General features: G+C 43.2%; 1 long non-coding RNA gene across 1 annotated transcript; it reads right to left on the bottom strand.

Moving 5' to 3' along the window:
* Window positions 1-769: 769 nt before the first annotated feature.
* LOC144587595 (uncharacterized) lies at window positions 770-21,529 on the bottom strand. Its single transcript, XR_013542751.1, has 3 exons — window positions 16,898-21,529; window positions 15,905-16,163; window positions 770-8,406 (listed from the first exon to the last, which is right to left on the bottom strand). It is a non-coding gene; the product is annotated as an uncharacterized LOC144587595 (long non-coding RNA).
* Window positions 21,530-23,775: the final 2,246 nt, after the last annotated feature.

The raw sequence follows: 23,775 nt of genomic DNA, 5'->3' as shown, positions 1-23,775 counted from the left end.
CTGTTCTCTCTAGTTATGATAATTCTTTAATTTCTTTCAGCCTTCATCTGTCGCCTTGCCGGAATTTTGACATCATAAAGCAGGAACTAAATCGAGCCGTGTGTGTGATTTATTCTTGCCTAAATTCATTTACAGCACAAGGAAGGGCCGGGGAGAAGAAAAGATTTATTTATTTCCTTGCCCTCGGTATAATCTGATTGGCTTCTGTGGCAGGCTGGAACGAGAAAGTTGCTTCTAAAAAAGACAATCGTATCAGGAAGAGCACATGCTAATGCAATCAGGGTTTCTAAAGGGAAGTGATTCTGACAGATTAGAAATTATAGCTTTGTATGGATACCACCCAAGTTGTCAGCCTCTCTTCCTGCGGTAACAGCAGGCTTCGCTCAACTTAAGGATCCTTCTGTCTGCTCATCGCATTTTGCAAAATCAACTTCTAACAAAGCTGCCACGTTTCCTACCGTGAAAGTCTAAGAAACAGAAGGCAAAAATTCCCCATTTGGCATCTTAATCTTCGATTAATGATGCAACCTGCACCATGCCATCTGATTGGCATGAATCAAGAGTGAGCTTTCCCTTCCACAAACGGAAGTTTCGGCTCTAACTCCGGCGATCTTCCTCTTTTTTTAATTGCTTTTTGCAGATTTTTAAAAGGCACTTTAATCCTTAAGTGTAACATTTGCATTCCAGTTGTGGCACAGAGAAACACTAACTAGGGCTTTCTAGCCATCCTTTCTAGGGAGAAGACACCATTCCTGACAGCAGAGCAAGAGGGAAATGTACGCATAAAAGTTCATATCTTTATTTTTCATAGCCCCCGCTTTCTTATTAGTAGCCATTAGAAACCCACAGGAGACACATAATGACCATCGGAGAAAGGGCAGAGCTGTCCTCAATGAACAAAATAGATGTTTTGCGCACATAGAGATATTATCCAAGAGCAGTGCCGAAGCAGTAAAGCTTGGCCATTTAGGGCATCTCCTAGGAAACCACTGGATCACATTAAAAGATATTGACTTTTAACATAAGAGCTGCTTGGCAAACAGAGTATCTTTGACAGAACTGGTGATGGCGTTCAAAATACAATAGTTCTAAATCCTACCAGAGCCAGAGCATGGGGATCTGGAAGAGTGTAAGTGTGTGTCTGGATTAATGTTTGTTTCATGGCTTGGTTTAACAGCTTTTTCATATGGTTATCATAGTCTGGCAAAAAAGAGAGCAATTTAAGAAACAGAGAATATGGTTTTAGGTAACTGTCATGTTTTTGGACAGGAGAGAGAAAGGAAAATACGTCCCTTATTAGAGACAGGCAAATCAGTCGATTTTGCTTTCTGCCACATTTGGGTTTTGATAAATTCTGATATTAAAAATGGAGTGGAATGAAAATTTCACCCATCTCAAATAGGAATGGGCAAATCTCTTGGTTTCGAGTTCTTCCTCATTCAAATGTGGACAAATCCTACTTTTAAAAATGCAGCGTAATGCAACACAGTGCAATCAGACTGACGGCCATCTGTACCTGGCACTGGCTGAGACCCACCCACATTCAGTCCTCTTGGGTGCAGAATGATGCGCAGCCAGGCACGGGATGTGCTATACCTCATTGAAGCCAGGCAAGGGAGAAGGCTTTGAAGAATCGCTTGGCTCTGTGCATGTGCCACTCTTTCCAGTTCCTCCTGCATGCTTTGTGATGCTCTGCAGCTCAGGGCCAAACTACAGGTAGTCCGTTATTAGAAAGCCCAAATCTTAATGTTGGCAAACATTTGTGACTGAGCAACCGTACTTACAGAGCCTGCACTGACCTCCTGATGACCATACGCAAAACAAAGCAAGAGAATCTGCGAACAACGGGAGGTGTGTACGGATTGCCATCACTCTCCTCTGAGAAGATCCTTATCTGGGCAGGCAGGGGCTGCCTTGGTTCTCTCCCTTTGGGTGGCTTGGAGCAAATGGGAGAGAACTTTCTTTTTGTTTTTTTTTCCCTGGAGAAATTAAAATTTGACATCCTTCCAACAGAAGGCGCTTGAAGTTAAAAAGAAGAAACTGCATGGGGCAGATTTCTCTATCCCTAATTGCTTATCCTTCCTATATTAATGGCCAAAATTCTTCCAGTTAGTTGCACCAATATAAGTACAATGGTATAAGCTGCAATGATGAACTGCAACTAGTTGGCCAGTCACCACTTGCCTCTCTCTCTCTTTCTTCATGTATCTTCTCATGGCACTGGCACTCAGTGAGGGAGAAAAGTGGCCACTTGTCAATTAGCAGCAATTGGCCACTGCAGATTATTCCATTGTATTTATGCCAGCATCAGATAGACAGAGTTTTAGGATGGAACATACAGCCCTGTCAAAGTCATATACCAGGATACACTGGCATAGTAGCCATAAAGATATGCTCTTGTTGCAGATGGTTAAATTGGTAGAATCTCACAACATTGTGTTGGTGAATGTATGTAACCCATTGTGTTGGTGAATGTATGTAAGCCCTTGTGTTGGTAAATGTATGTAACCTCTCAAGTCCTTTAGCACAGGGGTCCCCAACCCCGTCTGTGGCTTGGTGCCAGTCCGTGGCCTTGGCCGGACCAGGCTGCGTAGATCTTCCGCAAACCCGCATGTACTCCCCCCTCACACCCATCTGCACAGCCCCTCCACGCATGGGTGTGAGTGTGCGTGTACCCCGTGAGCATCCACCGCCACTTTGTGCATGTGTGTGAGTGAGCACCACCCCTTTGCACATGCACACAAGTGCGGGAGGTGCCCTGCCCCCCCCCCGCACAGACCCCATTCTCCCCACAACCAGTCCGTGGTGTCAGAAAGGTTGGGAACCACTGCTCTAGCAGTACAAGTCTTGTAGTACCAGAATATATTACAGCCTAGGGTGGGACACATCAAAAGTGCAACCAACAAACTAGGACAATCCTACAGAAACATTCTGAATGCTTTTTAGAATAGAAGTTCTAGACAAAAACAAAAACAAAAAAAAAATGAAGTTTACTTCCAACATTGCCAGATGGATCTTAGGCTTGGGGGTGAGAGGAAGAGCCATTTCCACTGAAAAGAGGGGCTTGTCTTGAGGAGCTTACATGCTCTCCAATTGCTAAGCCTGCTGTCCAAATTAGCATCCATTGATTCCCGTTTTACTTGATACACAACCTAAAATGTATCTACAGGCTTGCTCGTGGTAAAATGTATGATTTCTTGTACATTTACTCTCTTACAAGGGGCGTATGAGAACGAGAGACAGGTTTAATTAATGTTGCCAATTGTTCTCTCAAAGGTACAACTGCCGCCCAGAACATACTCAATCTGATTTTTCAAGCTAAGCAGGGTCAGACCTAGTTAATACAGTACTTGGATGGGAGACCACCAGAAAATACTAGGGAACTCCACATTGGACTAAGAAAGAATTGTGGCTGAAAATCTGGACAACTGCTGCCAGTTAAAGTTGACAATACTATCCTGAACAGACTGAAATTCTAACACAATAAAACCCTGAATAGTTGCCCACAGCACTATTTAAAAAACAACATGGACTCATAGCATCAGCTAAAGAGAAGTGCACACTGAAGAAAACATCCACCACTAGGTAACACCATTAATTTGGCTTTAATTTGGTTTCTATCCATTTCTCCCAGTGGGTAGACTAAATTTTATCCACAAAATCTTGATGCATAGCCTAAGGAAGATGGATTAACATCAAACACTAACTGTTCAGTTTTTTAGTGGTCTACTAAAGGTATCACCTGCTCTTGAGCTATGTAAGGACAGCCTTTTAATTCTTTTTTACAATGAAACATAGCTCCCTACATTCCAATGCGATTCCTTCTCTATCTTTGTCCCTTCTACACTCTGACAATTTCAGCCACATGAAGAGTACTCTCCTATGCATATCTACCCAGAAGTAAGTCTCATTGATTTACTTGGGAATCCTTCCTAGATAGGTGGATATTATTTTGATTCAATTATGGCAGCCGGAAATGGAGAGTCTAACCACCCTCCACTGCACAATATGACTCCAATGAAACATCATGCACACATCACAGTAAACAAGACATTCATGGGATTTTTTTTCTGTGCTGTGTCATAGGCTTTTAAGCAGCTTAGTTGTCTTGCAGGAGTGTTTCTAGTTGAGCTGGCAACTGAAAAAAGAAGGAGAGAGAAGGGATGAAATGAAGAGGGGTAAAAAAAGTACAGAAAGAACGAGAGAAAGGGGGAGAGAGAGAAGAGGAGGAACTGATAGATGGAACAGACTTTCAACAGGCAAGGTGTGAGAAAGACTGAAAGAAAAAAGAAAATATGGATGGAGCTGAGACACCATGGGCCTGACCAGACCCGTCATTTTGTTTGTGGGGTGAATTGGGCTACAAAGGATCTGTTGAGGTCGGGGGGAGAAGTGATGTGCCATTTGACATGCTCCTCCCATCCTAACCGTAAACAACCCCTTGTAGTCTGATCAGCTGTCACTTAAGTGCTTCCCCTGATCGTCTGAAGAGGGTCAGGGGAAGTGAAATGTTGTTGTTTTTTTGCATTGCCCCTCTCTTCCTCTGTTAGTGCCATTCCATTTTCTCCATCCCCTCTGCTTTCCTCGTTCTCCCCGTTTTCTCTCACTAGTAGAAACATATGCAAATACAGTCTCCCACCCACCCAATCCAAACCACACCATCCACAATCTATACCTATATTCATTGTGGACATTCCTGAAGACAGAGAGAGGTATAGGTTGACAATGGTGTCAAGAGAGAGTTGGAGAGGGCATTTCCTCCCCTCACTGCTGAATCTCCTTTTACCCGGTCCTCACATAGAAGCCCCAAACATTGCCTCATTGGCAAAGTGGTCTTCCGAGGAAAGACTGCTCTTTCTCTCTGCCCATACCATAAGGGAAAGCACCTGAACTCCAGGACTCCACCTTACAATGGTTGAAGGCACTTGATGATTGCAAGCCAGTACTTACTTCACTTAAAAAAAGAGAGAGCGAGAGAGAAACTTGTAACTCATCCCCTCAAAAAAGTCCTGGGACATTAAAAAGCTTGTTTACAACTTTCTGATGTTTCAGGTGGTGCTAATGAAAGAGATGACATGATCTGGAAACAGATGACATTATCTGGATGTTTCCCCTCTTTGTTGTTGTTTAGTCATTAAGTCATGTGTGACTCTTCGTGACCCCATGGACCAGAGCACGCCAGGCCCTCCTGTCTTCCACTGCCTCCCGGAGCTGGGCCAAATTCATGTTGGTCGCTTCGATGACATTGTCCAACCATCTCATCCTCTGTCCTCCCCTTCTCCTCTTTCCTTCACACTTTCCTAACTTCAGGGTCTTTTCCAGGGAGTCTTCTCCTCTCATGAGATGGCCAAAGTATTGGAGCCTCAGCAACCTTCAGAACACGGCCAAAGAGCCCGAAAAATCCACAACAACCATTAGATCCCGGCCGTGAAAGCCTTCACAAATACATAAAACCTAACTGTTCTTTTTGTCTGGGCAAAATGTTTACCTTCCTCTGCTGAGATGTGTTCATAAGCAAATACTCTCGGTGTAAGCCTACCTATCTATTTATTCTCTTTCCCTCGGATGGATATCCAGAGTTATAAGCAGCCTTTGAAGTCAAATGTCCAGATTCACTGGTGCTTTCTCTCAAGGCTGCGTCCTTTAAACTGTGATCTGGAATTTACAATCTAGTTTACAATCTTGAGTCTTGGCAGAACTTGCTGTGAACAGTTGTTGCAACAGGGTTCACTTTAAGGAAGCTTCCTCTTAGGGAAGTCCCCCCCCCCCAATACTCATTAAACTGGTTTGGAATGTAAGTTTTTGTTTCTCCTTACTTCACCCATAAAAAGAGTTTCTTTGATTGCTGACGGATAGGTTACAATACAGGTCGCACACAGTTTTCGGAGGGTGGGGACAAAAATGCTTTGTGTACATGTGTTACAGACAGGTGTAGCCACCAAATGCATTTCCCAAAATTACAGCCACAGAGGATAGTTAAGCCTCATCATTTGCAAAACGTTTTGACCGATCAGTCCAGATGTCAGCCAGTTTTACTAGAGAAACAGACCAATCTAGGTAACAGAATAAAAGGAAGGGTGGAGAAAATTGTGAATTCCATTGGTGTCTTTCTGTTAAATTACACACATTTTTGGCAACCAAGTAATTCACTTCATCCAATAGACCGCCAGCACCTTTAGGACAATAAAACTGAAGAGTATCTTTCACCGACAATTTAAGCTCAAATCGCTTTTGACTTCCAAAGGTGTGGTATTGTATCATTATGAAGAATTGAGGCTATAGTAGCAATCTCAAATTATGGGATTACCGTTTATCTAGTCAGTGTGATGCTTTTATAGCTGGGGGAAAAGGCAAAAATTATTACCAGGAGAATGGGATAAGAATACATGCCCTACATGCAAACTTAATGATAATAACTGGTAAGACATAAAAGAGGCTGTTTTGTCAATGTGCATGATTCAGAGTGAAAATTAAAAGATAATTTTGAATATAACAACTAGATAAGCTCTGTAACATCCTTCTTGCTGGGTTATCTTCCTATGCAGCCTTTGGCAACAGAGAATGAATCCACTTTCTGTCACAGAAGGGCATCTAAAATGATGTACTTTTATAAGAAACATGCTTTCATGAAATGATATGTTTACATTAGCCCAACATATCCTTCCATCAGCATAGCTTTGCCCCTCATCCTACACTATTGGCACTCTTTTAGCTACAACACAATCTTATGCATGTTTTGTTTTTGTTTTATTGCAACCTCAATTGCTATCTATAATTCGTTTGACAGAGAAAGGCCTTTCTGGGCTGGGGTGACTGTCAATCTATCCAGCACTAACCAATCATTCTTTACCATCTCTGAATTCAAAGAGAGCCCCACCTCTCTGCTGAATGTTCTTTTTCCCTCTCTTTAATCTGTTGGAAGCAGTGTTTGTTTGTTTGCTATACTGATCTGTTCACTACTGTAAGTAATGAAATGTCTTTATTCTTTCTCCAACAAATGTCTCAGAGTGAGATATTGAGATAGTAAGTGCCAGTAAAAGATAAAGGTATGGAGTATATCTGGGGAACTTGAGTCTCTGTACTTCTACTGAGTAGCAAAAAGGAATTTAACCAATAATTCAAAACTCTGCGACATGCTTATTCAGAAATAAGCCACACTCTACTCAATGGGACATATACCTGTAGGACAGTAACCTAACTAAATAAAGCAAACTCTACAGTCTTAAAGTTTGTGTAGCCTAAGCATCTGTGGGCATAGTTATGCTGCATTTGACCTTCGTAAAAGTGATCATGCAACAGGAACATCAAGCCCATGAAACCCAACTACTTAAGGAGCCACAAGGAATTGCATTTATTCACACTCACAGAAAGTGCATAGGTGTAAATTCCTAGTGGATCCCTATGGGCACAACCTTCCACAGGGGAGAGAATCACTTGTGCAAGTGTGATTATGATATCACACTTCCAGGATGGCTGAGTAAATAGTACTGTCTGAGCAGCTGAGTTGTACAAGTGTGATGTTGTTGTTATGTGCTGTTAAGTCATCCTCAACTTATGGCAACCTCATGAATGAGTTATCTCCAAAATGGCCTGTCCTCAACAGCCCTGTTAGCTCTTGCAGACTCAAAGGAAATTAGGAGGTCAGTTCATCTCATGTTTGGTCTTCTTTTCATGCTGCCTTAGACCTTTCCCAGCCTTATTGTCTTTTTCCAGAGAATCCTGCCTTCTCATGATGTGCCCAAAGGAGGACAGCCTCAGTTCCAACATTTTTGCCTCCAGAGATAGTTTAGGCTTGATTTGATCTAGGATCCACTTGTCCACCTTTCTGGCAGTCCAAGTTATCTGCAAAATTCTCTTCCAGCACCATATTTCAAACAAATCATTTTTTTCCAGTCACTTTTTTTTTTACTGTCTGGCTTTCACACCCCCTACAAGGTGAATAGAAATACAGTAGTGTAGATTATCTTGGTCTTGGGCTCCAGAGGTACATCCTTACACTCGACAATCTTTTCTAATTCCTTCATTGCTGTCCTTACAAGTCTCAGGCTTCTTCTGATTTCTTGGCTGCCATCTCCATTTTGATTGATGATTGAATGAAGATATGCAAAATCTTGGACTATTTCAGTTTCTTCATTGTCAATGCTAAAGTTGTATAGTCCTTGCATAGTCATGATTTTGGTATTATTAATGTTCAACTGCAGTCCTGCTTTGACACTTTCTTCCTTCACTTTCCCTAACAGTTGTTTCAAATCATTGCAGCTTTCTGCCAGTAAGATAGTATATCTTATGCTTCTTCCACCAATTTGATGTTCTTGATGTCTCTTGCACCAATTTTCACTTCACCTTCATCTGAATGTAGTCTGGCTTCCACCAGTTTTCACTCTGTAGTTCTATGATGATGATTATCTAAAAATAATCAAACTTGGTTTAAGGAGCAGGAAATGGTGAAATTATTAAAACTTATTAAAACTTCACAGCAAGTACCTTCAATAAAGCATAGTTAATGTGTAGATATTTTAAGTACAACTACGTTAGCCTCGGTTTAATGCAGAATGTAGCAAGAATCAGGACACTATAATTAAACTCCTAGTTTTATTTTAAATCAAGAGATATTTACTCTTGATATGCTAATTCTTAAAATGAAAGAGACAATGCACATGCCAAATTCTTTCCAAATTTCAGAGACTCTAATTCCAATAGTACATAAACACATTTCCACATGAAGGCCTGCACACCTTAGCACTAAGAAGGCAGGGAGCAGTGATTCTTGTTCTCCTCGGCAGATTTTCTGTAGAAGGAGAAGAGATGGAAGATGTGGTAAAAAGGGGAAGAAGGACCATTGGGAATGGAAAGACATGTTGTATGAAACCCCCATAAAAGTCAGTGATGGAGGCAAGATGATGGTATGGCCATTATATGAAACTGCCCTGAATTAAAATGGTCTCTGCTGGAAAATTAAAAGAGTACCTGGGTAACAGAAGATCTGTGGCATGTCCAGCTACCTATTCGGAGGCAAAGTTGACCCACCACTAAACTTAAGCAAGCCTGGGAAACAGCTGGGGAGAGTAAAACAGCTGGCGAAGTGTTGGGAAGTGTGACAAACCCAGACCTACTGGGATCTATCACACAGTTACTAAGCTGCCACCAACCATTCCCTATAATAAGTCACACAGACCAGGGATGGATTTTTAAACAACAAAAGAATAAGGTTTATTTTAAATACAAACAGGGTAAATAAAACAATCAGGTGAATAAAATAAAGTAACGTGGCTTATTCTCACACACACAAGCATACAGTTTGGTTCACCTAGAACCTTTAACTTAAAGCACAGACCCTGAACCCATCAGTTCTGGCTAACCCACAGACACCTGAACTTATCAGGTTGGTACTCTGACACACAGTAGTACCCTGTCAGACACCCAGACTCCCACAACAGCTTCTTCTTCCCCAGCTGCTGCTTCGTCCCAACCCAGTGTCTCACAGTCTGTCTCAGCATCTACTCTTCACCACACAGGCATCACATATTTATACAGTACAGCCCCTCCTCCTGATGTCCCGCCTTCCACTCCCCATAGGATGGAACTTTCCCTCCAAACCCATGACAGACAGGTAACATCAGTGCTGTTATGTAACACCTCCCCTCTTTAAAAGTTGTTTTGTAGGGGGAAAGCTAAAAGTGCTTTTCACCAAAAAAACAACCTGCATAAAATACACAAAAACAGTTATACATTCAATACCATATTATACTTACTTACATTCTAAGTTAAACATTTCAAATAGGCATTTAAACATTTACCATATACATTACATCAATTTACCTTTATTAATACAAACCAATTTAAAACCAGGTACATTTTAACTTTTTGTTTTCATTATATACATATAGTCCATGCTCTTTCGCCGTCCTCATTCCTCAGGTCCTCCTGACAAGGCGTCAGCAACACAGCTCACCGACCCTCTGACCACCTTCACTTCAAAGTCATAGTCCTGTAAGTTCAAAGCCCACCTCATAAGTTTGCTATTGTGGGTTTTCATCGTCTTTAACCATTGCAATGGTGAATGGTCAGTACACAGAATAAAATGTCTTCCCCAGATGTAAGGCTTGGCCTTCTGGATCGCGTAGACTATGGCCAAACACTCCTTCTCCACGGTTGCCAAATGTCTCTCACCTTTTTGAAGTTTCCTACTCAGGTAGGACACTGGATGCTGGTCACCATTCTCATCCTCCTGGCACAGAACTGCTCCTACCCCGCTGTTAGACGCATCGGTGTAGATGATGAACTCCCGGTCGAAGTCTGGAGCACGCAGCACAGGATAGTTGATTAACGCCTCCTTCAACCTCTGGAACGCCGCCTCACAGTCGCTGGTCCACGGGATGCGGTCATCAGCCTTCTTCCTCGTCAGATCGGTCAGCGGAGCCGCAATCTCGCTAAACCTCGGGATGAACTTTCTGTAGTAGCCCACCAACCCAAGAAATGATTTGACTTTTTTCTTGGTGTTGGGTCTAGGCCAATCACGAACAGCTTCTATTTTGGCCTCTAGGGGTTTTATCACTCCTCCCCCTACCATGTGACCCAAGTATTTTATTTCTGGGCTACCCAGCTGACACTTGCTGGCCTTTACTGTTAGCCCTGCTGCTCTTAACCTCTGCAGCACTAACTCCAGGTGTATCAGGTGATCTTCCCAGGTATTACTGAAGATCCCTATGTCGTCAATGTAGGCCACTGTAAAGTCACTGAGCCCTGCCAAGGTCTGGTCCATCAGCCTTTGGAATGTGGCTGGTGCATTTCTGAGACCAAAGCTCAGGACTCGAAACTCATAGAGACCAAAAGGGCTGCAAAAGGCAGTCTTTTCTTGATCCCTGGGATCAATTCTTAATTGCCAATATCCCTTTACCAGGTCCAATGATGAGATGAACCGACAACCCCCTATGGTTTCAATCAGGTTGTCTAGCCTGGGCATTGGGTAGGCATCAGGAGTGGTTACACGGTTTAATTTCCTGTAATCGACACAAAACCTAATGCTCCCATCAGGCTTGTCTACAAGGACTATCGGAGAGGACCAAGGACTAGAAGAGGGGACGATTATGTTCTCCCTCAGCATCTCGTCCAGCTCCTTCCGCACCTTGTCCCTATAGGGTCCCGTTACTCGGTATGGGGATACTGCCTGCGGGGGTGCATCCCCTGTGTGGATCCGATGCATCACTCCCTTCACTATCCCCGGCTTGTTGGAAAACACCTGTTGATATTTATTAAGCAGCATTTTTAGTTCTTGCTGCTGGTCTTGGGTGAGTGCAGGACTGATCTTTACCTCCTCTGGGTTGTATTTTACTTCCCCTCTACCCTCCCAGAAGGGTAATTCAGCTTCCTCACTCTCAGCTGCTTTTATCGCGAATAAAACCCTCTGTTCCCCTCTGTAGTAGGGTTTCAGGGCATTCACATGAACCACCCTCCTTGCCTGGTTCTCCTCCTGCTCTATTAGGTAGTTCAGGTCTGACATCTTGGAAATGACCCTATATGGTCCTGCCCATTTGAGCTGCAGTTTATTCTCTCTGCAGGGCCTAAGCCAAAGCACTTCCTCCCCTGGGTCAAAGTGCCTCTCTCTAGCTTTGTGGTCATACCATGTTTTCTGTCTGACCTTCTGAGCTTGCAGGTTTTCTGCTGCCAGCTCTAGATTTCTCCTTAGGTCATTCATCAAGGTGTCTATGTAAGTCACAACGTCTTGTGGGTCATCCTGGGTGATCTGCTCCCAATTTTGTTTGATCAAATCAAGGGGCCCTTTCACCCGTCTCCCAACTAAAAGTTCGAATGGACTGAACCCGGTACTGGCTTGTGGCACTGATCGATAAGCAAACAAAAGGGATTGCAGCTTCTGGTCCCAATTGTTTGGATTCTCTGCCAAGTAAGCCCTTATCATGCGCATCAGAGTCCCATTGAACTTCTCAGTTAACCCATTACTTTCCGGATGATAGGCAGTGGTTTCCTTGTGCTTAATTCCACAGATCTGCCATAAGCGTTTCATGAGCTTTGATGTGAACGATGCGCCCAAATCTGTGATTATCTCTGAGGCAAATCCCATCCTGGACATATACCCCACCAAAGCATCGGCCACTGTGTTAGTTTCAATGTTAGTCAAGGGTATGGCTTCAGGATACCTTGTGGCATGGTCCACAATTGTTAGAATGAACCTGTTCCCCCTCTTTGTGGCCTTGGGCAAAGGTCCCACAATATCCACCCCTATGCATTTGAACGGAGTGTCAATCACAGGCAAAGGGCACAACTTTGCTTTAGTCCTGTCGCGGTTATTCCCCTGCCTTTGACACACATCACATTGTTTACAGAACTCCCTGATCTGCTTCCCTATGTCAGGCCAGTAGAAATTCTGTGTGATTCTCTGCTGTGTTTTGTTCACTCCTAAGTGTGCAGCAAACATGTCAGAGTGCCCCCTTTGTAAGATCATGGGGCGATACTTTTCAGGTACCACCAGCTGACTTCTGATCCCATCTCCCCCTTTTGAGATATTCCTCAGGGTTTCTCTATATAAAATCCCCTTTTTCTCCAGAAATCTCACTGGGGTCTCAGGTGTTAGCTGGGCGTCAGTCACCTGTTCAAAACACTTTTGGAGAGTGGCGTCTGCCTTTTGCTCCTGTCCAAATCTGCTGTCTGTGGTTAAGGTTTCCACCACAGCTTCTGAACTTCCCCCACCTGCTTCCGTCTCTGGCTCATCATTACCCCCCTGAACTGTCCCTGTGGTGGCTTGTGAGCGTGTAATCACTAGCACCCGTTTCACATGTTCAGCCAGGTCATTTCCCACGAGCACGGCTGCTGGCAGAGTCGATGAAATCGCTATCCGCCAATCTCCCCTCCAGCCTTGAAAGTTGACAGGTACCTCTGCTACTGGCAGAGAGATTATCTGCCCCTCAATCCCTGCCACCTTCATGCTCTCATTTGGGATTATAAACCCCCTAGGGATGATATCTGGATGGCACAGGGTTACCTGGGAACACGTGTCCCGCAGCCCCCTATACTGACGGTCAAGTATTCCTACGTCCACCCCTGCTGTCTCAAACAACTGAGAATCTGTTTTTATCAGCAAGCAGCGCTTTACCTCCAGAAGAGGACCATTTTCCTCAGCCTGATCAGCAGAGGCAGCTGTCCCAGACTGAGTAGCCATGGCAACAGGCTCCCTCTGTGACACTGAGCCTTGCTCTTTCTGGACACAGAACACAGCTTTTGGCTTGGTCCCACTAGAATTCTGAGGCACCATTCCTTTTAGCTGCTTTAATTTCTCACACTCTGAGATTAGATGACCCTTTCCCTGACAGAAATAGCATTTTCTGGTATATTTTGATTCTCTCTCATCTTGTTTTGGTTTTCCCTCCAAAATCTGAGGTCTTTGTTTCATGTCTGAGGGCTTCCCTTCACCATGGGCCCCTCCCCCTTGCTGGCTTTTCCCTTTTATTCTCAAATCCAGCTCCTTTCGCTTGGCCTCAAACTCAGCCCTGATCTGTAAAATTTCTTCCTCAGCCCTAGCTTTTATCTCTTTTACTTTTTCTTCAGTCTTATCTCTGATTTCTTTTAATTTAATGTCTTTTTGCTGAGTATATTTTTCAAGATCTTGCTCACTTTGTCTGACCTGAGCCTCATACTTTTCCTTCTTTGACATTTCTTCCACTGATAAATTGTTAATAAACTTATTTAGGAACTTCAATTCCAATTGTACCAGTCTAATTTGGTGTTTCAGTTCCATCTCTTTTATCCTCATGGCCATTCCCCTTTTCTTGGCATCTGCCTCTGCCTGACAGATTTCAGCTCTTTCTTTTCTTCTGATTTCCATTTCCCTCACCCTCAGTTCATGCTGTTGGGCTATGAGCAATTTTCTGAGTTCTGGGTCCTGCTCTCCTGTGCTGTCACCTTGCACTGAGCCAAATTCCTCCTCAGAACCTTGGTCAATCTGGGGGTCTTTCACTTCACTCATTTCGGCCATCTGGCTTCGAGTCAAGGGCATAATCCCCCCTCAGAACAGGCTGCTTTAAAAAGTCAAGCCTCAAAATAAAACGACCACTTTTTTCCTTTTTGCCTCAGAACCAGCTCTCCCCAGAGATTGCTGCTGTTCTTCAGCACTTAAATTGCAACAGTATCGAGTCAGAGCCTACCCCCCTCTGCTGGGCCTCTCAGCTGGCAAGCTAGCTCGCTGTTGCTACGCAGTTTTGCCTCAGCGTTTTCCCGCCAAAACTAGGCTGCCTCAGAGCACCTTAATCTAAGTCTCCCCAGTTGGCACGTTCTTCTACTAGTGCACCTCCCCGTGAGGTACACCTAGAAGATTACCTACGCGCCTCAGACTGTCCCTGACTAGACCCCCCTTGCTCTGGGCACACTTGCCAAGGCTTTGCTGGACCGCTGGACAACTGGACCAGTCGTATCCCACACGCTGGACACCAATCAATGTGACAAACCCAGACCTACTGGGATCTATCACACAGTTACTAAGCTGCCACCAACCATTCCCTATAATAAGTCACACAGACCAGGGATGGATTTTTAAACAACAAAAGAATAAGGTTTATTTTAAATACAAACAGGGTAAATAAAACAATCAGGTGAATAAAATAAAGTAACGTGGCTTATTCTCACACACACAAGCATACAGTTTGGTTCACCTAGAACCTTTAACTTAAAGCACAGACCCTGAACCCATCAGTTCTGGCTAACCCACAGACACCTGAACTTATCAGGTTGGTACTCTGACACACAGTAGTACCCTGTCAGACACCCAGACTCCCACAACAGCTTCTTCTTCCCCAGCTGCTGCTTCGTCCCAACCCAGTGTCTCACAGTCTGTCTCAGCATCTACTCTTCACCACACAGGCATCACATATTTATACAGTACAGCCCCTCCTCCTGATGTCCCGCCTTCCACTCCCCATAGGATGGAACTTTCCCTCCAAACCCATGACAGACAGGTAACATCAGTGCTGTTATGTAACAGGAAGCTCCTAGGTTTTCATTATTATTTCTCTCTCTATAACCTCAATTTCAAGCCACTTCCATTCTCTTCACTCTCTCGCACAGTAGCCAGGACCTCTGAAGGCTGATCCCGGGTGGAGGGGAAAATTCTGCACTAACACGGGAGACCAGCCAGTGATAGAACACAACACCTGCTGTGCTAAATGACCAGAGAATGCTCAGTCGGCCTTTGCCACTTTTAAAAATATATCTTGACAAATTACTCCCAAATCGTTTTCTTTTAAGAATTTGTACGCTTTACAGCTTGTACTAATGTGGTTTAAGAAATTGAATTTCCTGAGTCCGCTGTTACATTTCAGCCTGTTCCTCAGTTGTTAACAGCACACACTTGTCCAGTATCCAATCAGAATAGCTACCTTTTATTAACCTAGTAAATAATATACCATTAAATTGATTCGAATTCCCTCATTTAAAGACCACTGGGTAGAATGAGAGACAAGAACTCAGGCTACCTGGCTTCACATCCCTGCTTTGTCATGGATACCCACTGGGGGATGACAAGGATATGGTAATGGATAGATATGGTAACATCAGGGTCACATTAAGCCAGATGTGGCTTGATGGCACATAACAATAGCAAACCTAGAAAAAAAGGGCAATTAGTTATTCAGAAATAAGACTCCATCTGCATACTCTTCCTTATGTCCTCAGAACCTCTGAACATCTTGTTCGGGGAGCAGAGTAAAAACAATTTGAAGGTAAGGGAACATGTACATGGGTTGGTTGGACACCTGATGCCCCCATGCCACCAGTCCACACAGGACTGAGTGAACTCCACTGATACCTCCAGATCTTAACCAGGCCTATGTTCCCATCATGGGGCTGGTACAGTCCACAGTCTGAGGTCTAGCTTTCAACACTGACCCCATCAACTGACCCCTTTTAAAGAGGACAGGGAACGCCAAACGGTCACAGACTCTCACGTCTTCCAAGTTCTTCCTGCCTCTGGAAGCTCTGCTGCTCCATCCACCATGGTTTCCTTTGGGTCAGTGTGTGTTTGGGTTACCCAGCTGATCATCCCATCCTCCAAGGGGTCAGCATTGGAGGTGGACTGAAGAGCAGCACATCTTCCCAACGCTAGTGGCACATCCCTCCTGGGAAACCAGCCAGAGCCAGTTTTCTGGATGCACAGAGGGCTGCAAGGGGAAAGAGAAGAAAGTTCTCAATGTTTCAGCACTACAGAGTGTTAGGTTTAACCCACAGATTTATCCAGGTTCCTTAATGCATCTTGCGCTACAGATGGGTGGTGCTGACTGATCTCACAAGCACACTTTTGTGTGTAAATCACAGTAGCTTTGTGTAGGAGCTCTGTTGTGATTAGAAACAGCAGCCCTAAGCTACAACCAGAGTTTGAAAAACCTACTTCATGAACTATCAGAAAACCCTATCCAGTGATCATTCTGATTGGGGAATTCTGGGAACTGTAGTCCAAAAAATAAATTTCACAAGTTATTTTTCTGCCTATAATTGACTGAGCCTCAGGACATAATACCAACTAGAACACCCCATTGCTTCAAGGCTGGTGCCCATAATTGTGTGAAACGACTGAGGAAGGAGGAGCATAGGTCATGTCATGTCCATCAAGAGACGTTTCCAACTTTAATAAATAAAATAAGATCCAAAATGTTCAACAGCCATTGTATTAGGGGGTTTTTCTCAGCCAGGCTCTGTCTGATGGAAAATCCATAAGCCTGAGCTGAAGCCCAGTGACCGTTCAAGATTTTGCAGGAGGGGTGCCCCATGAAATGTTGTGGTGAGGTGCCCCTCCGTTCATGAGCCACCCACACCAAGATGCCACATAAAATTGATCATTTATAGGCTATAAGTAACCTCATAACATTTTTTAGAAAAAAGAATCAGAGAAACTCACTTTATTCTCATTCACCAAGTATTGACACAGAACGATGGAGAACTGTATTTTCTTTTGCTCGCCATTTGGAGCTGTTGTTTTGGTCCCTTGTGTGTCCTCTCTCTCTCTCTCTCTCTCTCTCTTCCATGGGTACTAGGCAGCATTAGCAGTTACATTAGGTATCTGTTCAAAGCTCTGCAAGAAACCATTCTATTCACAGATCATTATTGACACCTTGACATTTGTCACCGTCTTTCATAGCAGTTAAATCTTGTTTTATCTGTAAATGTCACTGTGTCATTTATTCATGAAAAAGGGTCACATTCCCAAAATAGTATTCTCTCTCTCTCTCTCTCTTTCTCTCTCTCTCTCTGTATGTGTGTGTGAAAGGTTTTTTTAAATTATTATTCGCAGCTGGTAATCCTCGGGCAAACATCCCCCCTGATAAATGATTTATTGTTATTGTTATTTTCTGAAGCAGTTGTTTCCACATCTGGATACTGTTTGAGAAATAACATTTTAATAGAAAGGCGAAAATAGCTCTGGATTTTTTTAAAAAAAAAACACTGTTCATCCTTTAAGCTTTCGATATATAACCCACAAAGCTTAATGTACCTGGTGAACAGCATAGTCCTTTCACTCTAACCTCTTTCTTTCTTTCTTTCTCTGCCTTTCTTCTTTCTTTCCTTTTTTCTTTCAACTGAGAGAACCAAGCTGTTTGAATATATTTCAAAGAGGCACAAAGAGCTCTTCTATGGACTTCTGACTGACCTCTTCAAACACATCAATCTGAATAATCTCAGATAATTTCAAGGCCATTTGCAAAGAGTGATTAATCTCTAATGCTAGCTTTCCTGAGATAAGAGGGAGAGGATGTGGGAGAGAGAGCACATTAGGCCAATATTCCAGACATCAGCACCAGTTTCCCATTACTTTCCAGGCTTGGCTCAGTATCTCTCACAAGTTCATGGACTTCCATGTAAACAGCTCTCCTTTCTTCTATGGCTACCAGTTGGATCCATGAAGAGCTCTACATTTTAGAACTTTAGCCTTGAAATCCTTTCCAGAGGGAGAAGATGATGCTCCATAAAAGCAAAGATGTTTGAGCTGGTACTCTCAGACTACGGAGGCTAGTCCGCATGGCCAATGACTGGGAATTGTGGAGACTGGCACCTCAAACATCTGGACTGCACATAATCTATGATACCCTCCCTTAGAAGAAGCACCTTGGAAACCAGCAAGATGGGAAGAGATACTTGGAGGCCTACAGAGACCATCTCCTAGAAGATCAAGGCATCCTTTAATCACATACAGCACACTACCTGCTGAGTGTATGTGTGCACATGTGTCCATGTGTTTGTGTGTAGCTTTTCCTCTCCCTAATTCCTTTCCTACACCTTATTGAGCCCATGAATAAATATTGCTAACAATAAATATTGTTGCTTATTTATAAGGGGGAAATTCATAAGATTTGAACATGCAGCCATAGGAGAAAGATAATAGTGGCGATAGTGATGATTGGTGATAGTGATATAGCTATCACACTGTAGTGGTTAGAATGTTGGATGAAGATTGAAGAGATGTAAAATAAACTCCCCCTGTACCTAACAAAGCTTATTGGGTATTCCTAAGTATTGATACCTGAATATAATTAAGATCAGTATTAGGATTGACTAGACCTCACATATTTAACCAAAGGAAAGACACTGAAGAGTAGTTTAGAGTTTCTTTTGTATCTCATCCTTTACCCATTCACCTTTGATCTAGCAGATGGCCCAAACCAGCAGGGGAGCTGGAGGCTGAAGGCCATACAATAAGACCCACATAAACGTACCAAATGATAAGGGAAGATGGATACTCTTTCCTCCAGACATTGAGGCTTATCCCCGGAATAGGCCAAAGGGAGTTGGGGTATCCTTTATGCATATCTACAGGGGACCAATGATTTTGTAATCCTTAGTATCATTATCCAATGAGGGGCAAGATCTTAAGTTTAGGTAATGTTGACCAATAGAATTGTAGAACTTTATGACTCTCGCCTGTTATGTTATAAAATATCTGTACACTGTATTTTCGGGATCTTCTCTGCTTTTAAGAAAAGTCCCAGCTGACATTTTATTGCTTTCAATAAAATTTGACTTTGGTTCAGCTGTTTGTGTCTTGCCTGATCCCTTGCCGGAGAACAAATTAGGATACAAGTTTCATCTCCCTACCTAAGCTACCTCAGTAGGTTGTGTTGAGTTTAAAACTGAGGAAGAAGACATGTATCACTTGGAGAAAAGGCAGAATATAAATGTAACAAAGAAATAAATATAAGGTTCAATTAAAATGTTGTACCATTCAATTAAAGCCTAAACGCACCAACTATGAACAAAAAAGCCATGTCCAAAGACATCGCTGATAGCTACTTAATTATGTATAGAACATATGTATATGGTCCTGGACACTTTGTGCATGGCAGGAGAGGAAGCTGAACATGTTCTATATGTGTTGTCTCCGACGCATTTTTGGTATCACCTGGCAGGACAAAGTTCCAAATAGAGTGGTCCTAGAACTAACTGGAATTTTTAGCATGTATACATTACTCAAACAGCGACGTCTACGTTGGCTTGGGCATGTCATGAGAATGGCTGATGGGCGGATTCCAAAAGATCTCCTGTATGGAAAATTAGTGCAGGGAAGTCGCCCCAGAGGGAGACCACAGCTGCAATAGAAGGATATCTGCAAGCGGGATCTGAAGGCCTTAGGAATGGACTTCAATAGAGGGGAAACCTTGACATCTGAGTGTTCAGCCTGGAGGCAGGCAGTGCATCATTGCCTCTCCCAATTTGAAGAGACCCTTGTCCAGCAGACCAAGGCAAAGAGGCAGTCCCGAAAACAGCCAAATCAGGGAGCTGGACAGGGGACAGATTGTATTTGTCATCAGTGTGGAAGGGATTGTCATTCTCGAATTGGCCTTCTCAGCCACACTAGATGCTGTTCCATGTCCTCTATTCAGAGCACGTTTCCATAGTCTCTTGAGACTGAAGGATGTCTAATCATATGTACATGGAATTATACATAATATGTAATGTAATGGGCATACCTTAAAATTGGTTGCTAGCCTTAGATAGGGTGGATTCATCAAAATGAATAAAAAGTCTTGGTGTATAAATTCTATTGATTCAATGAGTCTACTCTGAATTTAAGACTATTACTCAGACCATCCCAGAGCAAGGACTCCTAATAATTATTTTAAAAATTAATAAAAATGAAATATAGCTTCCACTGATTCCGAGCCTTTTGCGAGTTTCTTTTCTTTTTAATTTGGAGCAGTTTTTCCAAGCAGATTAATGGAGTTTGAGTAGTGTTCACCAGATTTCTCCAAATAGTTTTCCACAGTTCAACCCAGCCGTGGCAAGACAAAGCATGCAATTCCTTGACAAATATACTAAGAAGAGACCGTATGAAGCAGCTTTATACTGAGTCTGACCTGTGAAGAACCTAGCTATAGCAGGGAAGGAATTAGGCTTATGGGATCTACAGTTGTTGTTTAGTCGTTAAGTCATGTCTGACTCTTCATGACCCCATGGACCAGAGCACGACAGGCCCTCCCGTCTTCCACTGCCTCCCGAAGTTTCGTCAAAGTTTGGGATTTACAGTAGGACTCCCTTATCCATAGGATCAGTAGCCACCGATTCACTTGTCCGCAATCTGAAAATGTTAAAAACATTGAAAGAAAAATTCCAGAAATATAAGTATTTCTAAAGATGACGTTTACCAGAACTGGTCATTAGAAGATGCCAAAGACATACTATGGATAATATTTAGAGATGGGCAAGGATTGAAAAACTTTATTTTTTAAAAATTAATTAGAAGCTTTTTGGCAGGAGGTAATTAGATGAATAGAGACACTGACTAATCAAAAAATAGATATTAAGGATTGAAAAACAAATTGCAAAATTCATCAAAATCGCTAATTCATCAATTTGTAATTGTATGAATCAATGTGCCCGATAATACCAATCAATGAAGTTTTAGCACTTTTTAAATTTATTGACTTGTTGGGCTATAAAAGAACCCCCAGGCACCAAGAGACAGAGAAGCTTCCTCTGACTCTCCCCTACACACATTCGATGAAGTTCGGATTTCAGATATGCAAGTTATAACCCAACAATAACCCCCCCTCCTCAGGGAAGTTTTCCCCAGGCACCTAGAGACTTCAAAATCACAGAGAAGCTTCTCCTGACTTTCTTCTATAATATCTCCCAGTTTGGTGAAGATTGGGTTTTCCCAAGCCAGCTGCTAAAGGACATTTTTCTTGGGGAACCTAGTTTGTGGGTGTGTGTAGAGGAGAGTCAGGGGAAGCTTCTCTGTTATTTTGGTGTCTAGATGCCCGGAAGGGGGGCGTTAGGGTTTTAAAGTAAAAAATGTATTGTTAAACTGATGTCAATCCCATCAGGAAAAAATTATTTGTGATTCATCAGCCTTGATGAATCATCAATCAATATGAATCACCATTTTTTCTGAATCATGCCCTTCTCTAATAGCATTCACTAGAGACATATATTTCTTTAAAGTTGTTACCAGAACTGGTCATTAGAGAGAGATAGAGACTATGCTGTGTACTGCATTCACTATTAAAATAGTGTTTACTCTTATCCCTGTTTTTCTGGGTGGGTGTGGAACCGATTGTGACAAACCCAGACCTACTGGGATATGCCACAGTTTCACTAAGCTGCCACCAACCATTCCCTATAAGCAGTCACACAGACCAGGGATGGATTTTTAAACAAATAAAGGAACAAGGTTTATTTAAACAACACACAGGGAAAATAAAATGATCAAGTGAATAAGATACAGTAACGTGGCTTAGTCTCAATCATACATACACACAGTTTGGTTCACACAGAACACTTAACTTGAAGCACAGACCCTGAACCTATCAGTTCTGGCTAACCATACAGACACCTGAACCTATCAGGTTGGTACTGACTGACACACAGTAGTACCCTGTCTGACACACAGACTCCCACTCAAGCTTCTTCTCTCAGCTCTTCTCCAGCTTCCTCCTCCAGCTTCACATATATATACAGTACAGCCCCTCCTCCTGATGTCCCGCCTTCCACTCCCCATAGGATGGAACTTTCCCTCCAAACCCATGACAGACAGGTAACATCAGTGCTGTATGTAACACCTCCCCTCTTTATAAGTTGTTTTGTAGGGGGAAAGCTAAGGTGCTTTTCACCAAAAAAACAACCTGGATAAAACACACAAAACAGTTATACATTAACATACAATACCATACTTACTTATACTTACACTCTAAGTTAAACATTTACCATTTACAATACATCAGGTTACCTTTATTCATACAAACCACGCATGTTTAATAAACAAATACATTTAACCTTTGGTCATCAAAATATATACATAGTCCATGTTTCTTTCGCCGTCTTCATTCTTCAGGTCTTCTTGACAAGGCGTCAGCAACACAGTTCACTGACCCTCTGACCACCTTCACTTCAAAGTCATAGTCTTGCAGGTTTAAAGCCCACCTCATAAGTTTACTATTGTGGGTTTTCATTGTCTTTAACCATTGCAGTGGTGAATGGTCAGTGCACAGAATAAAATGTCTTCCCCAGATGTAAGGCTTGGCCTTCTGGATCGCGTAGACTATGGCCAGGCACTCCTTTTCCACGGTTGCTAAATGTCTCTCACCTTTCTGGAGTTTCCTACTCAGGTAGGACACTGGATGCTGGTCACCATTTTCATCCTCCTGGCAAAGAACTGCTCCTACCCCGCTGTTAGACGCATCGGTGTAGATGATGAACTCCCGGTCGAAGTCTGGAGCACGCAGCACTGGATAGTTGATGAGGGCCTCCTTCAACCTCTGGAACGCCTCCTCACAGTCGCTGGTCCACGGGATGCGGTCATCAGTCTTCTTCCGCGTCAGATCGGTCAGCGGAGCCGCAATCTCGCTAAACCTCGGGATGAACTTTCTGTAGTAGCCCACCAACCCAAGAAATGATTTGACCTTTTTCTTGGTGTTGGGTCTAGGCCAATCACGAACGGCTTCTATCTTGGCCTCTAGGGGTTTGATCACTCCTCCCCCTACTATGTGACCCAAGTCTTTTATTTCTGGGCTACCCAGCTGCAGTCTGTTCTCTTTGCAGAGCCTAGGCCAAAGCACTTCCTCCCCTGGGTTAAAGTGCCTCTCCCTGCCTTCCTGGTCATCCCAAGCTTTCTTTCTGACCTTTTGAGCTTGCAGGGTCTCTGCTGCTAGCTCTAGGTTTCTCTTTAGGTCATTTATTAAAGAGTCTATATATGTCACCACATCTTGTGGGTCATCCTGGGTGATCTGCTCCCAATTTTGTTTGATCAAATCAAGGAGCCCTTTCACCCTTCTCCCAACTAAAAGTTCAAACGGACTGAACCCGGTACTGGCTTGTGGCACTGATCGATAAGCAAACAAAAGGGATTGCAGCTTCTGGTCCCAATTGTTTGGATTCTCTGCCAAGTAAGCCCTAATCATGCGCATCAAAGTCCCATTGAACTTCTCCGTTAACCCATTACTTTCAGGGTGATAGGCAGTGGTTTCCTTGTGCTTAATTCCACAGATTTGCCATAAGTGTTTCATGAGCTTCGATGTGAACGATGCGCCCAAATCTGTGATTATTTCTGAGGCAAATCCCATCCTGGACATATACCCCACCAAGGCATCTGCCACTGTGTTAGTTTCAATGTTAGTCAAGGGTATGGCTTCAGGGTACCTCGTGGCATGGTCCACAATGGTGAGAATGAACCTGTTCCCCCTCTTTGTGGCCTTGGGCAAAGGTCCCACAATATCCACCCCTATGCATTTGAACGGAGTGTCAATCACAGGCAAAGGGCACAACTTTGCTTTGGTCCTGTCGCGG

The sequence above is a fragment of the Pogona vitticeps genome, chromosome 1 (genome assembly GCF_051106095.1).
Source record: "Pogona vitticeps strain Pit_001003342236 chromosome 1, PviZW2.1, whole genome shotgun sequence".
Taxonomy (NCBI): domain Eukaryota; kingdom Metazoa; phylum Chordata; class Lepidosauria; order Squamata; family Agamidae; genus Pogona; species Pogona vitticeps.
This window is presented reverse-complemented; position numbering and strand designations above follow the sequence as displayed.